The 15,000-nt window shown below is 44.7% G+C and overlaps 1 long non-coding RNA gene across 1 annotated transcript in view; it reads left to right on the top strand.

The window, feature by feature from the left end:
* LOC135103809 (uncharacterized) overlaps positions 1 to 15,000 on the top strand; it is a 136,749-nt gene that overhangs the window by 116,244 nt on the left and 5,505 nt on the right. The window lies entirely within an intron of this gene.

Below are 15,000 nucleotides of genomic sequence, written 5' to 3'. Positions count from 1 at the left end.
GTTAGTTGGTTAACCAGTTAGCTTCTTTTTTTCTTTTAATTCTGTAACTTTTAATCTTATTTTTTTATTCTATTTACTATTGTATTTTTTTAAAAAGGAAAGGGTATAAGAAAATCTCGCAGTTTCCTTTTTTTTCACTTTTTTTTATTATATAACGTTTAATCATATATATATTTACTTTCTATTCTATTTACTATTATTATTTTCGTGAAGGCAAAGGGTATTAGAAAATTTCCTAGTTTCTTTTATTCACTGTAGTTCTAATAAAGCACCGTTACCTCGTACCACCCTTGCAGTTCACATCACCTCGACTCACAAACCCCTCTCGTAGCAGAACAGTAGGTAACATTCAGTCCTCGCCTTTCACCCAGACCCTCTCAAAGGCTCGGGAGAATGCATCAATATCTCATCCCTTCCCACAGGCTTTCCTTGTCTCATCTTTTATTGGCAGAATGCTTCGCCTCCTGCTAACTTCTGCCTCGCCACTCTCATCTTGTAACATATTTACCGATGAGAAAGCTTTGGGTGGTGGGAGTACTGTTATGAAATCTCTGCAGTCTTTGAAGTCATTTTTTCTTTTCTTTTTCTTTTTTTCCAGCTGCTACTTTGACTTTTTGTTGTTGTTGTTGTTGTTGTTGTTGTTGTTGTTGTTGTTTTCTTTCGTAGTACTGTTGTTATTTGGTTTTCCTGTTACTTATTTCTGTTAGGTTTTTTTTTTTGTCTCTTCTTGTTAATGTTATTACTTAATGCTGCTGCTGCTGCTGTTGCTGTTGATGCTGCTGCTGTTGCTGCTGCTACTACTACTATTACTACTGCTGCTGCTGCTGCTGCTGCTGCTGCTGCTGCTGCTGCTGCTGCTGCTGCTGCTGCTACTACTACTACTGCTGCTGCTGCTACTACTTCTACTACTACTACTACTACTACTACTACTACTACTACTACTACTACTACTACTACTACTACTACTACTACTACTACTACTACTTTTTTTTATGTAGGAAGGACACTGGCCAAGGGCAACAAAAATCCAATAAAAAAATATGCCCACTGAAATGCCAGTCCCATAAAAGGGTCAAAGCAGTGGTCAAAAATTGATGAATAAGTGTCTTGAAACCTCCCTCTTGAAGGAATTCAACTCATAGGAAGGTGGAAATACAGAAGCAGGCAGGGAGTTCCAGAGTTTACCAGAGAAAGGGATGAATTATTGAGAATAATGGTTAACTCTTGCGTTAGAGAGGTGGACAAAATAGGGGTGAGAGAAAAAGTCTTGTGCAGCGAGGCCACAGGAGGAGGGGAGGCATGCAGTTAGCAAGATCAGAAGAGCAGTTGGCATGAAAATAGCGGTATAAGACAACTAGATATTCAACATTGCGGCGGTGAGAGAGAGGATGAAGACAGTCAGTTAGAGGAGAGGAGTTGATGAGACGAAAAGCTTTTGATTCCACCCTGTCTAGAAGAGCAGTATGAGTGGAACCCCCCAGACATGTGAAGCATACTCCATACATGGACGGATAAGACCCTTGTACAGAGTTAGCAGCTGGGGCGGTGAAAAAAAACTGGCGGAGACGTCTCAGAACACCTAACTTCATTAAAGCTGTTTTAGCTAGAGATGAGATGTGAAGTTTCTAGTTCAGATTATGAGTAAAGGACAGACCGAGGATGTTCAGTGTAGAAGAGGGGGACAGTTGAGTGTCATTGAAGAAGAGGGGATAGTTGTCTGGAAGGTTGTGTCGAGTTGATAGATGGAGGAATTGAGTTTTTGAGGCATTGAACAATACCAAGTTTGCTCTGCCCCAATCAGAAATTTTAGAAAGATCAGAAGTCAAGCGTTCTGTGGCTTCCCTGCGTGATATGTTTACCTCCTGAAGGGTTGGACGTCTATGAAAAGACGTGGAAAAGTGCAGGGTGGTATCATCAGCGTAGGAGTGGATAGGACAAGAACTTTGGTTTAGAAGATCATTAATGAATAATAAGAAGAGAGTGGATGACAGGACAGAAACCTGAGGAACACCACTGTTAATAGATTTAGGAGAAGAACAGTGACCGTCTACCACAGCAGCAATAGAACGGTCAGAAAGGAAACTTGAGATGAAGTTACAGAGAGAAGGAGAGAAGCCGTAGGAGGGTAGTTTGGAAATCAAAGCTTTGTGCCAGACTCTATCAAATGCTTTTGATATGTCCAAGGCAACAGCAAAAGTTTTTCCAAGATCTCTAAAAGAGGATGACCAAGACTCAGTAAGGAAAGCCAGAAGATCACCAGTAGAGCGGCCTTGACGGAACCCATACTGGCGATCAGATAGAAGGTTGTGAAGTGATAGATGTTTAAGAATCTTCCTGTTGAGGATAGATTCAAAAACTTTAGATAGGCAGGAAATTCAAGCAATAGGACGGTAGTTTGAAGGATTAGAATGGTCACCCTTTTTAGGAACAGGTTGAATGTAGACAAACTTCCAGCAAGAATGAAAGGTAGATGTTGACAGACAGAGCTGAAAGAGTTTGACTAGGCAACGTGCAAGCACGGAGGCACAGTTTCGGAGAACAATAGGAGGGGACCCCATCAGGTCCATAAGCCTTCCGAGGGTTTAGGCCAGCGAGGGCATGGAAAACATCATTGTGAAGAATTTTAATACGTGGCATGAAGTAGTCAGAGGGTGGAGGATAGGGAGGAACAAGCCCAGAATCGTCCAAGATAGAGTTTTTAGCAAAGGTTTGAGCGAAGAGTTCAGCTTTAGAAATAGATGTGATAGCAGTGGTGCCATCTGGTTGAAATAGAGGAGGGAAAGAAGAAGCAAAGTTACTGGAGATATTTTTGGCTAGATGCCAGAAGTCACGAGGGGAGTTAGATCTTGAAAGGTTTTGACATTTTCTGTTAATGAAGGAGTTTTTGGCTAGTTGGAGAACAGACTTGGCATGGTTCCGGGCAGAAATATAAAGTGCATGAGATTCTGGTGATGGAAGGCTTAAGTACCTTTTGTGGGCCACCTCTCTATCATGTATAGCACGACAACAAGCTGTGTTAAACCAAGGTTTAGAAGATTTAGGACGAGAAAAAGAGTGAGGAATGTACGCCTCCATGCCAGACACTATCACCTCTGTTATGCGCTCAGCACACAAAGACGGGTCTCTGACACAGAAGCAGTAGTCATTCCAAGGAAAATCAGCAGAATATCTCCTCAGGTCCCCCCAACTTGCAGAGGCAAAACGCCAGAGGCACCTTCGCTTAGGGGTATCCTGAGGAGGGATTGGAGCGATAGGACAAGATAAAGATATGAGATTGTGATCGGAGGACCCCAACGGAGAAGAAAGGATGACAGCATAAGCAGAAGGATTAGAGGTCAGGAAAAGGTCAAGAACGTTGGGCGTATCTCCAAGACGGTCAGGAATACGAGTAGGGTGTTGCACCAATTGCTCTAGGTCATGGAGGATAGCAAAGTTGTAGGCTAGTTCACCAGAATGGTCAGTGAAGGGAGAGGAAAGCCAAAGCTGGTGGTGAACACTGAAGTCTCCAAGAATGGAGATCTCTGCAAAAGGGAAGAGAGTCAGAATGTGCTCCACTTTGGAAGTTAAGTAGTCAAAGAATTTCTTATAGTCAGAGGAGTTAGGTGAGAGGTATACAGCACAGATAAATTTAGTTTGAGAGTGGCTCTGTAGTCGTAGCCAGATGGTGGAAAACTCAGAAGATTCAAGAGCGTGGGCACGAGAGCAGGTTAAGTCATTGCGCACATAAACGCAGCATCCAGCTTTGGATCGAAAATGAGGATAGAGAAAGTGGGAGGGAACAGAAAAGGGGCTACTGTCAGTTGCCTCAGACACCTGAGTTTCAGTGAGGAAAAGAAGATGAGGTTTAGAAGAGGAGAGGTGGTGTTCTACAGATTGAAAATTAGATCTTAGACCGCGAATGTTGCAGAAGTTAATGAAGAAAAAGTTGAGGGGGGTGTCAAGACACTTAGGGTCGTCGACAGAAAGGCAGTCTGACCTGGGGACATTTATGATCCCCTCCCCAGATGGGGACTCCGAGGCTGGTGTAGGAGTCGCCATGATGATTTAAAAAAATTTTTGAGTGAAGGGTGTGTGTGTTATTAGGTGCTTGTAGTTTTGTGTGGAGGAAGAGTTGTCTTTAGAGGGCAGGCTGTGACTGCCCCCTTGTGTTGTGAGACACAAAGGGAAACGTTCAGTGAGGTCACAGCTGGGTTTAATGATACGTTCACAGCATCCCCTGATCCAGTGCTTTAGACCTCACTTGGAGTAATTATCGTTTCGGCAGGTGTCTATTGCCTCCTCCACTACTACTACTACTACTACTACTATACTACTACTACTACTACTACTACTACTACTACTACTACTACTACTACTACTATTGCTACTACTACTACTACTACTACTACTACTACTACTACTACTACTACTACTACTACTACTACTACCTTCTACTACTACTACTACTACTACTATTACTACGATTTCTGCTGATATTGGTGCTACTCGTATTACAAAAACATTAATACCATTTCTGCTACTACTACTACCACTACTACTACAACTACTACTACTACTACTACTACTACTACTACAACCACCACCACCACCACCACTACATCTTTTCGTACCTTACCTCAATCTTTTTCCTCTTTTCATCTCCATTTTCTCTCCACTTTCAGTCAGTTCGCTATTTTTGTAACCCTCAGGTAGATTTCTTTTCAGCCCAACACCAGTCTTCCCCTGAGTTTTGTTTATTAAATGTGCTTTCTATATAAAATTCTTCATGCCTTCCTGTTCTTGCTATATTCTCTCTCTCTCTCTCTCTCTCTCTCTCTCTCTCTCTCTCTCTCTCTCTCTCTCTCTCTCTCTCTCTCTCTCTCTCTCTCTCTCTCTCTCTCTCTCTCTCTCTCTCTCTCTCTCTCTCTCTCTCTCTGTGTGTGTGTGTGTGTGTGTGTGTGTGTGTGTGTGTGTGTGTGTGTGTGTGTGTGTGTGTGTGTGTGTGTGTGTGTGTGTGTGTGTGTGTGTGTGTGTGTGCGTGCGTGCGTGCGCGTTTGTTTGTTTGCTACGGTGTTATTCATGGCAATGTTTATATTTTGAATGTTGTTTATTTATTCATCTATTTATTTATTCATTCATTCATCCATTCAATTATCTGTTGTTGAAAAATCTTTGTTTTTCCCTTTATCCAGTGTGTAGATTTTTTTTTTCATTGTTTTTGTTTTTTGTTTTTTCATTTGCTTTTTATTCATTCTATTTTGAGACCGTCTTTCTTCCCTCTCATTCTCTTTCTTTCATTCTGTTCTGAAATTAAGTATATAATATTTACTTACATGTCTTCGCACCTGTTTGTTTATTTATTTCTTTTAACTACCTTTTTCTTTTTCCATTCTGTTTTGAAGTTAAGTATTATTCTACTCTTCACTATTCTGTCCTCACTCATAACATTTACTCTGATTACGGTATTTATAACTTTCCCCACTCTCTATCTCCCTTTATAACACCTGGGCTTTGTGCTGGCTAGTGGCGTGAAGAGAGAGACTGTTACATACCCTTTACTCATACAATAGTGGGTCGAACCTCCTTCCTACGTGTCCCTGCTCCTCCTCCTTCTCCCCCTCCTCCAGCACCACCACCACCACCACCACCACAACACAGATCTTCCCACCACCTGCAAATTATACACACAATCCTAACCTAATTATGAGCGTGTTGATATTACTTGAACGGCGCGAAGAGAGGCGTTCCGGAAACCTTTTGTAGACGTATTTATTAGGCGACTACAAACGCATTCTCGGCTCATTTGCCCTTGAACTCCCGTCTTTGTTCTGACGCCTCATGATGTACTGGATAATAATTGGTAAACAGGCTCATTATCATTCATAGGTGTTGTTAAGTAAGCGCACCTTTCTCCCCGTCTGTTTAGTCCGTTTCTGGCAGGTGGCGAGTCTCATAGTTTCGAGTCCTTGATATTGAAGCCTCGAGACACGGTGACCCCGGAAGTTCGACTCCTCAACTCTTTCACAGCCAGACTAATTTTCTCCTTCAATACCCTGTAAGTTTTTCAACACTATTTTTTGTGCAAAGATCTCGTAAAAGACAAATTTAATCTGTTTTCCCTCCTCCCTCTTCCCCTTGTTTCATTACCAACAGCGTTTACAGTGCTAGGAAGGATAAAGAAAGATGGTCTTAGCAACAAAAGGGTTATGACCATAGTGAGCAAAGATGATACAAGATCATTTATATACTCTTTGCATACATGATAAAATAAGGGAAGCTGTAAGTAACCATCAGACCTACACGTGGCAGTCCCTGTATGAAACATGCCTCTTTCCTTCCACTTATCCATAAATCTGTCTACTCCTCTAAAACCTCCTTAATGACTCAGCACTTAGTCTATTCCATTCATCCGCCACTCCATCTGAGAACCAGGTTTTTTTTTCGTACCTCCCTTTTTTTTTAATCTTATCAGCAAGTCATTGAAACGCACGCCACTCACCACCACACGCCAACCCCAGCCACAAGAGCACACACCGTCACCACTCACCACCTTGAGCACACAGGTGGGTAGTGTAGTGTACCATCTGTAACCCACAATCACTCTCAAAGGAATGCTAAATGGGTGACGGACTGACGGAGGGGCTGACTGATTGATGGGCTGACGGTGTGACTGACTGACGGAGGGAGTGACGAAAAGACTGATTGACTGACTGATTGACGGAGGGAGTGACGAAGAGACTGACTGACGGAGAGACTGACTGACTGACGGAAAGATTGACGGACCTGACTGAAGGGCTGACTGACTGACGGACTGACGGAGAGGCTGACGGAATGACTGATGGAGGAATTGAAGGATTGACGGAGGGACTGACTGACTAACGGAAGGACTGACTGACTGACTGACTGACGGAGAGACTAACTGATTGACGGAGGGGGCTGACAGACTGACGGAGAAACTGACGGACTGAGCTGAAGGACTGAATGAAAGGCTGACTGACTGACTGAGAGACTGACTGACTGACGAAGGGACTAATGAAGGGACTGACGTTTCTCCCCCGCAACTCGTACCTCCTTCGCGGCCCGGGTCCTGCTGCCCTAATCCCATCGCGCCCTCCTCCATCAGCCTTATTGGGTTACGCGGCACAGTCCCAGAGGTGGCTGATGAGTTTCCTATGCGTTGCGTTGGCGTGTGGCGGATAGCGGTGAGGGTGGTGGTGGTGGTGATGGTGTTTGTGTTTAAATGTTGGTGTGTGAGGAATGGCTGTGATGGTGGTGATGGTGATGGTGATGGTGTGTGGCTAATGATACATGTTGGGTGAAGACTCAAGACTGGTGGTGGTGATGATAGTGGTGTTTCTACTGGTGTTGCATTGCCAAAAGGAGACACAAGTGAAAGTAAAGGAAGAACAAGCAGTTAGTAGACCTGTTGATCCATACGAGGCTGTTAATGTGAAGCTAGTACAGTGTTTAATTAAAGGGGAGATAACAAGATAGGATAATAACAATGACAGTAAAGATGAAAGTTGCAAGGAGGTGGTGCTTTAGTGTGTGTGTGTGTGTGTGTGTGTGTGTGTGTGTGTGTGTGTGTGTGTGTGTGTGTGTGTGTGTGTGTATATGTGTGTGTGTGTGTGTGTGTGTGTGTGTGTGTGTGTGTGTGTGTGTGTGTGGTGTGTGTGTGTGTGTGTGTAATAATAATAATAATGATAATAATAAAACGGTTTATTCTTTAGGCAGTCAACAAACTGAAAATGTACGTTGGGGGTGGGGAAATACTTGACATTAATCTAAAAGATAAGTCAAATCTAGAAGAGACTATTGATTGATGGCTCGCACCATGGTGGGAATCGCACTGAGTCTGTACCGGTCCGTACGTGGCGCCTTTAGGGGCGTTATCTTATTGTCACAGTGGTGTCTGGTGGCACGGGTAGGGCGAGGCGCGTCAGGCGGCAGCAATGTTTCTGAGACGTGGATGATTCAGAAGTCCCCTTCCAAACTTCTCCAGAGCCTCACTGTACCTGGTGGATAGTCTGGACAGCTTCAGGGTGTTCAGGGCTTCTTCATAGGTGGTGTATGCAGGGCCAAGGATGACCCTGCACGCCCTTTGGTGCACACTCTCCAACTGTAGCTGTTGAGTTTGTGTGAGGGAGGAGGACCACGCTGGGGAGGCGTACATGAGTTTTGGGGAGGATGAAAGTAAGTGTGTGTGTGTGTGTGTGTGTGTGTGTGTGTGTGTGTGTGTGTGTGTGTGTGTGTGTGTGTGTGTGTGTGAGTGTGCGCGCCAAGGTCAATGTCTTACAAGGAACGCACTCCAGTAACATGAAGCCAAGTGTTGAGGCTTCTAGAAATATCGTATCAAAAATAGGACAGAAAAAAAAGAAAAGAGGAAAAAAGAAAGTGTGTAAGTGTTTACGTCGTTGCAGTGAGACACGGGAAAGGAGGTTGAAGAGGAGGAGGAGGAGGAGCAGAAGGCGGGTAAGGAGATGATAAAGTGAACGACGACAAGGAGGTGGTAGTGATGGTGGTGGTGGTGGTGGTGGTGGTGGGGGTGGTAGACAAGGAGCCACAAAAGGGACATTTTGAGTATCACCGCAGAACAGAAGCACCTGCCTGCCTGTGACGGCCGTGCGGGAAGCGACGACTGCCATCTACTACCTGCAGGCGCTGACAAACACACACACACACACACACACCCACACACACACACACACACACACCAGAATTGGCTCTTCTTGCGTATTCTTTCCTTTTCTCTTGTTTTGAAAGACGGGGGTATGTGAGGGAAAGAAACAATTAGTATGTCTTTTTTTGTCCTTTGTTTTTGCTCTTGGGTCTCCCTTCCTTATGCATAAACACACACACACACACACACACACACAGACACAGACACACACACACACACACAGATCGATAGATAAATATTTAGATAGACATATAGATAGATAAATGGATAGATAGACACATAGTTAGATCGTTTATAAGCCACAGTTTACATGAAAATCTAACTAAATGTATTTCATCAACATCAATAACACGAATAAACATGAAGTAGAAAAAAAATAACAAATAAAATAAAATAAAAGATATATGTTACAGCAACTAACCAACAATTATTGAAATATGTTTTCGTCTCGATCTTAACATGACCAACAACAGTTTCCACTTCGCAATACAGATAAATCACGTAGTATTCACCTTTTTTTCTTTTCTTTTTTTTTTTTCACCCCATCCACATCAACCTATCTACACAAACACAGGCTTGCTCTCTTTCTGTCTTTCTCTTCTCCCTCTTTACCCTATCCACACACACACACACACACACACACACACACACACACACACACACACACACACACACACACACAACACACACTATCTATCCCCTACACACACACACACACACACACACACACACACACACACACACACACACACTCCCTGCTACTCTCTCTATCTATCCCCTATTCACACACACACACACACACACACACACACACACACACCTATACAAAAACACGTCTTATCTCCCCCACTCCCCTTCGCTATCCACCCACCCACCCACCCACACACACACACACACACACACACACACACACACACACACACACACACACACACACACACACACACACACACACACACACACACACACACACACACACACACACACCAACCAACCCATCTTAACCTCATTCCTCCGCTATAAACACCTCGCCTCGCCCTTCATAGGAGATCAACACGCGCAACACGCCAGGAGCGACATCACAGACACACCCACGTGACATCAAAGACACGAAGTAAACGATCCATTTTTTCCACTCATGAATATAAAAGCTTACCTTCACTCACCCCATTCCACCCCCACTCCCCAACCCAGGAAAGGCGATTACCTCGAGTTTCCTTGCGGCCCCAAGCGTCCCGGGGGTGAGGGCGGAGGACAGATTGAAGGCGAGGCAGCAGGATGAGTCTTCTTCAGGTAATCCGTGGGTAATGAAGTGCACGGCTCACGCGAGACTTCCCTGTCGATACGCGAACGTCAGGATGAAAGTGGGAGAGGGAGAGGGAGGGGGAGGGAGGGAAAAGTGGAGGTAGGAGAGAGACAGACAAGGTGAGGGAGGGAGAGGAGGAGGGAAAGAGACGAAAAGAGCCAGAAACAAAGATAGACAGGGTAAGAGTAGGATAGGGAGAGGGAGGGAGAGGTGGAGGGTGGGGGAGAGACAGAAAAGGACAGAATAGGGTGAGGGTGGAAGGGAGACGGAGAGGCGGGGGACAGACAGACATGAAAAGAGACAGAGATCCCGACAAACAGGACAAGGGAGGGAGGGAGAGAGAGACAGGAAAAAAATAGGGTAAGGAGGTGAAAAGACAGGCAGACAAACTCAGAAAGGGACAAAGAAAGAGGACAGAGAGAGAGAGAAAGGAATGGGGCGAGAGGGAAAGACAGAGGTGAACACCGAAAAGGCAGATACTTAGAAAGAGAAAGAAGTGACAGAGAATGAGAAAAGAGATGACAAAGAAAGAGACAGACAGAAAGAAAGACGGACACAGAGGAACAGAGAGAGAGAGAGAGAGAGAGAGAGAGAGTGAGAGGAGAGAGAGAGAGAGAGAAAGAGAGAGAGATAGGGAAAAATATAGCTTTACGAAATAACTCATAATGGAAAACAAGGATGAAGAGAAGAACACTGAAGGAAAAAGAAGGAAAAAAAGAAAAGTTAATCCTCCACTTCCTCTACTCCTCCTACCCACCTCTAACCCTCCTCTCCCCCAAAAAAAAAAAAAAAAAGAAAACGACAACATTTTTTTTTTCCACGGCAGAAGTGAAAAAATGCTCATGTGTTCAGAGAAATAATTAAACTGAAAACAATTATGGAAGCAAAGAGAGAGAGAGAGAGAGAGAGAGGAGAGGAGAGAGAGAGAGAGAGAGAGAGACGAGGCGTTTCTAGGATACCAGTGTGTGTGATTGTCTCATGTCACGCCATCAGGAATCTCTTGGTAAACACTTCCTGGCCGGCAAACAGAGGGGGAAAGGAGACGGGTAGGGGAAGAAGGGGGTAAGAGGAGAGAGGAAAATGACGAGGAAAGAGAGAAGGGTAAGAAGGAAAGGGAGACGAGGGAAGAGGGAAAAGAGATTAGTAGAGAAGGAAAGAGAAGAGGGAAGGGGGCTGTTAGAAAAGAAGAAAAGGGGAAAAGGAGACGAAGTGGGAAAAGAGATGAATGAAGAAGGAAGGAGAAGAGAGCGAAGATGAGGGAAGAGGGAGAAGGCTAACAGAGAAGAAAGGGGAAGAGAGAAGGGGTAAAAGATTAGTAGAGAAGGAAGGAGAAGAGGTCGGAGAAAAAGACGAGGAAAGAGAAAAGGACTAGCAGAAAAGGAAGGGGAAGAGGGAAAAGGAGACAAGCGAAGGAGGAAGGAGATGAATAGAAGAGAAAGAAGAGAAAAGAAGAAAGGGGTGATTTAGGAAGAAAATAGGCGGGAAGGAACCAGTTATCATCAGAAGGGGAAGAGAAAATAGAAGGGAAAACGAAAAGGAGATGGGTAGAGAAGGAAGGGGAAGAGGGAAGGAGAAAAGGTCTGGTTGGGAGAGAAAGGGAATAGAAGGGAGAAGGGACTAGCTGGGAAGGGAAGGGGCAGGGAAGGACTCAGTTATCATCAACATCGTAAAGGAAGGCCAGACTGACATGTGGCTTCCTTGCTAATGTGCTTCTCTGATCCGTTTTCTTTGCGTGTTCCCCGCTCACGCCGCCGCCCCTCCGCGTCTCTTTCAGTTTGTCTGCACCCCTGTCTCTCTCTCTCTCTCTCTCTCTCTCTCTCTCTCTCTCTCTCTCTCTCTCTCTCTCTCTCTCTCTCTCTCTCTCTCTCTCTCTTTGTCTCGTCTTCCTGCTATAATAGTGATGTTGCTGTACAGTTTTTTTTTTTTTTTCTGTTGGTCTCTAGTTCTTGTTTTTTTTTTCTCGCTCTTTTTATGCATTTTTTATTATAGAAATACACGATTCTCAGCTATTTTTTTATTGTTGTCTCTCTCTCTCTCTCTCTCTCTCTCTCTCTCTCTCTCTCTCTCTCTCTCTCTCTCTCTCTCTCTCTCTCTCTCTCTCTCTCTCTCTCTCTCTCGTGTATTTTATAGAAAAACATGATTTTCTGCTCGATTTCATATAACCGCTATTTATGTAGTGTTTTTTTTTCTTTTTACTTGTTGTTTTATATTATATTTGTACATGTATTTCATTAAGTACAGTTTAAGTAATAGTAGTAGTTGTAGTAGTAGTAATAGTAGTAGTAGTAGTAGTAGTAGTAGTAGTAGTAGTAGTAGTAGCAACCCAACTTGACCAGCGAAACAAGTTATCAGGTAAAAGTCCCGTGTTTCTACATTGCCAAACTGCACCAGACTCACTTCCTTTCCCCTCCAACGCACACCATTCATAATGCAGCCTTTCCTTCCTCTCACCCTTTGCACCAGACCCATTCCTCCTCCTGCCTCTTTCTCCTTTTCCCCTCTCGCCCTGTATAAAGCCCTCCCCCTTCACTTTCCCTCCCCAGCCATCTGATCACTTCATCCCACACGTCCACACACATTAAAAAATAAAAAAAAAGGAAACGAAAAGAAAAAACCAGACTTCATATGTACGTGTACTTCCATCCCCTTCTTCATCTCACCTGTCTTCTCCTCATCCCTTCCTCCTCCCTTCCTCAATATCACGCCCGTGTCTCCATAACCTCCCCATGTTTTTAAGTAAAGGTTGGATTTTACCGTCCACCAAAAGCGGACAGAAGTTGAACAAAATTTTCCTCTTGCTGACGCCTCTCTCTCTCTCTCTCTCTCTCTCTCTCTCTCTCATCTCTCTCTCTCTCTCTCTCTCTCTCTCTCTCTCTCTCTCTCTCTCTCTCTCTCTCTCTCTCTCTCTCTCTCTCTCTCTTTCTCTCTGGGCTAAATAACTAGCTCAAAATCTGATTAAGAGCTACGCTGCATTTTTTTCTTTCTTTCTTTCTCCCTCTTTTTTTTCTCTCCACTTTCGCTCTAACTATGCAGCTACGCTCTTTTGTCTTTCCTTCCTTTTCTTCCTTTAATTTTTGTTTTGCGTTCGTTGTACTGGCTTTGTGCTTATGTATGTGTGGGTGGGTGGGTGGGTGTGTGTGAGTGGGTGGGTTAGTGTGGGTGTGGATGGATGGTTGAGTGGGTGGGTGCAGAAGAAGAAGGAACATCACCACCAGAGGAAGAAGTAGAAGGACCATCACCAGCAGCAGAGGAAGAAGAAGAAGGACCACCACCACCACCACCACCAGCAAAAGAAGAAGAAAAGAAGAAGAAAAAGAAGGACGACCACTAACCAGTAGGACAGGAAGAAACACCACTACCACCAGCAGAGGAAGAAGAAGAAGGACCATCACCATCACCAGCAGAGGAAGAAGAAGAAGGACCATCACCATCACCAGCAGAGGAAGAAGAAGAAGGACCATCACCATCACCAGCAGAGGAAGAAGAAGAATGACCAATAATTCCAGAACCAGCAGAGGAAGAAGCAGCACCACCACCACCACCACCACAACCAAAAGAGGAAGAAGAAGAACCAGCACCAGCACCAGAGGAAGAAGAAGAAGGACCACTACCACCACCACCACCACCACCACCAGAGGAAGAAGAAGAAGCACCAACACCAGCACCAGAGGAAGAAGAAGAAGAAGAAGCACCAACACCAGCAGCAACAGAGAAAGAAGAAGAAGCACCACCGAACTGACCCTGACAACTGGAAGCACCACCAAACTGACGGACTCAAGCAGGTTAAGGATAGGAGGGCTAGGATAGGCTAGGATAGGGTTAAGATAGGGTATGATTAGTTCGGTGATCCATGTAGTCGATAGGGTCAAGGAGGAGGAGGAGGAAGAAGCACCACCACCACCACCACCACCACCACCACCAGAGGAAGAAGGAACGTCACATTAGTTAGGAGATCCATGTACTTGCCAAGTTCAAGGAGGAGGAGGAAGAAGAAGCAGCACCACCATCACCAGCAGAGAAAGAAGAAGAAACAGCACAACCATCAGAGGAAGAAGAAGCAGCAGCAGCAAAAGGAGAAGAAGAGGAGGAAGAAGAAGAACTACCAGCAGTAGAGGAAGAAAAAGCAGCACCACCATCATTACCAGCAAAGGAAGAAGAAGAAGAAGAATCACCACCATCACCACCACCAAAGGAAGAAGAAGAACCACCACCACCACCAGAGGAAGAATAATCACCACCACCACCACCACCACCACCACCACCACCACCAGAATCACCACCACCACCACCGCCAGCAGCAGAGGAATAAAAAGGAACAAGAAGAAACAGCAGCAGCAGCAGCAGCAGCCGAGGAAGAGTAAGAAGTAGTATCAGAGGAGGAAGAAGAAGCAGCAGCTGGCAGAGGAAGAAGAAGCATCAGACATACTAGAACCAGCGGCACAGGAAGAACATGCAGCAACAGAGGAAGATGAAACAGCAACATAAAAAAAATAGAGAGAGAGAGAGAGAGAGAGAGAGAGAGAGAGAGAGAGAGAGAGAGAGAGAGAGAGAGAGAGAGAGAGAGAGAAGGAAAATAGTCAAAAGGATTAACTAAAACTATTAATAGATTTTAAATTTTGAGTGTGAGACACACAGGGAGGTCACAGCTGGGTGAGACCTCATTATCGTTTCGGCAGGTATCCACTGCCTCCTTCCTTCCTTCCTTAATCCCCCCACCCCAGTCCTTCGCTGCTGTGTGGAGAACAAGCCACTCCGTAAGACGCTGAGTGGACATAGCTTCCTTAGCTCCATAATTGTATAACAGGTGATTTATTCCTAGAACAGCCAGCAGGCTGTAGGGACGCTCCACCTCTCTGAGCAATGTTTCCTTTTGATTGAGAGTGGGAGATTACTCTTCATTACATTATTTCCCAAAGGCATTCCGTCCTATTCCTACCTTTCTCTTGATTCTTTTTTCATGGTCTGGTGTCAGACTTTTTATTTATTTATGTTTTTTCTCCCCTTACTAGAACTCATTTTATGGCCTCATTCTCGA

Source organism: Scylla paramamosain, chromosome 9, assembly GCF_035594125.1.
Source record: "Scylla paramamosain isolate STU-SP2022 chromosome 9, ASM3559412v1, whole genome shotgun sequence".
NCBI classification, from domain to species: Eukaryota; Metazoa; Arthropoda; class Malacostraca; order Decapoda; family Portunidae; genus Scylla; species Scylla paramamosain.
This window is presented reverse-complemented; position numbering and strand designations above follow the sequence as displayed.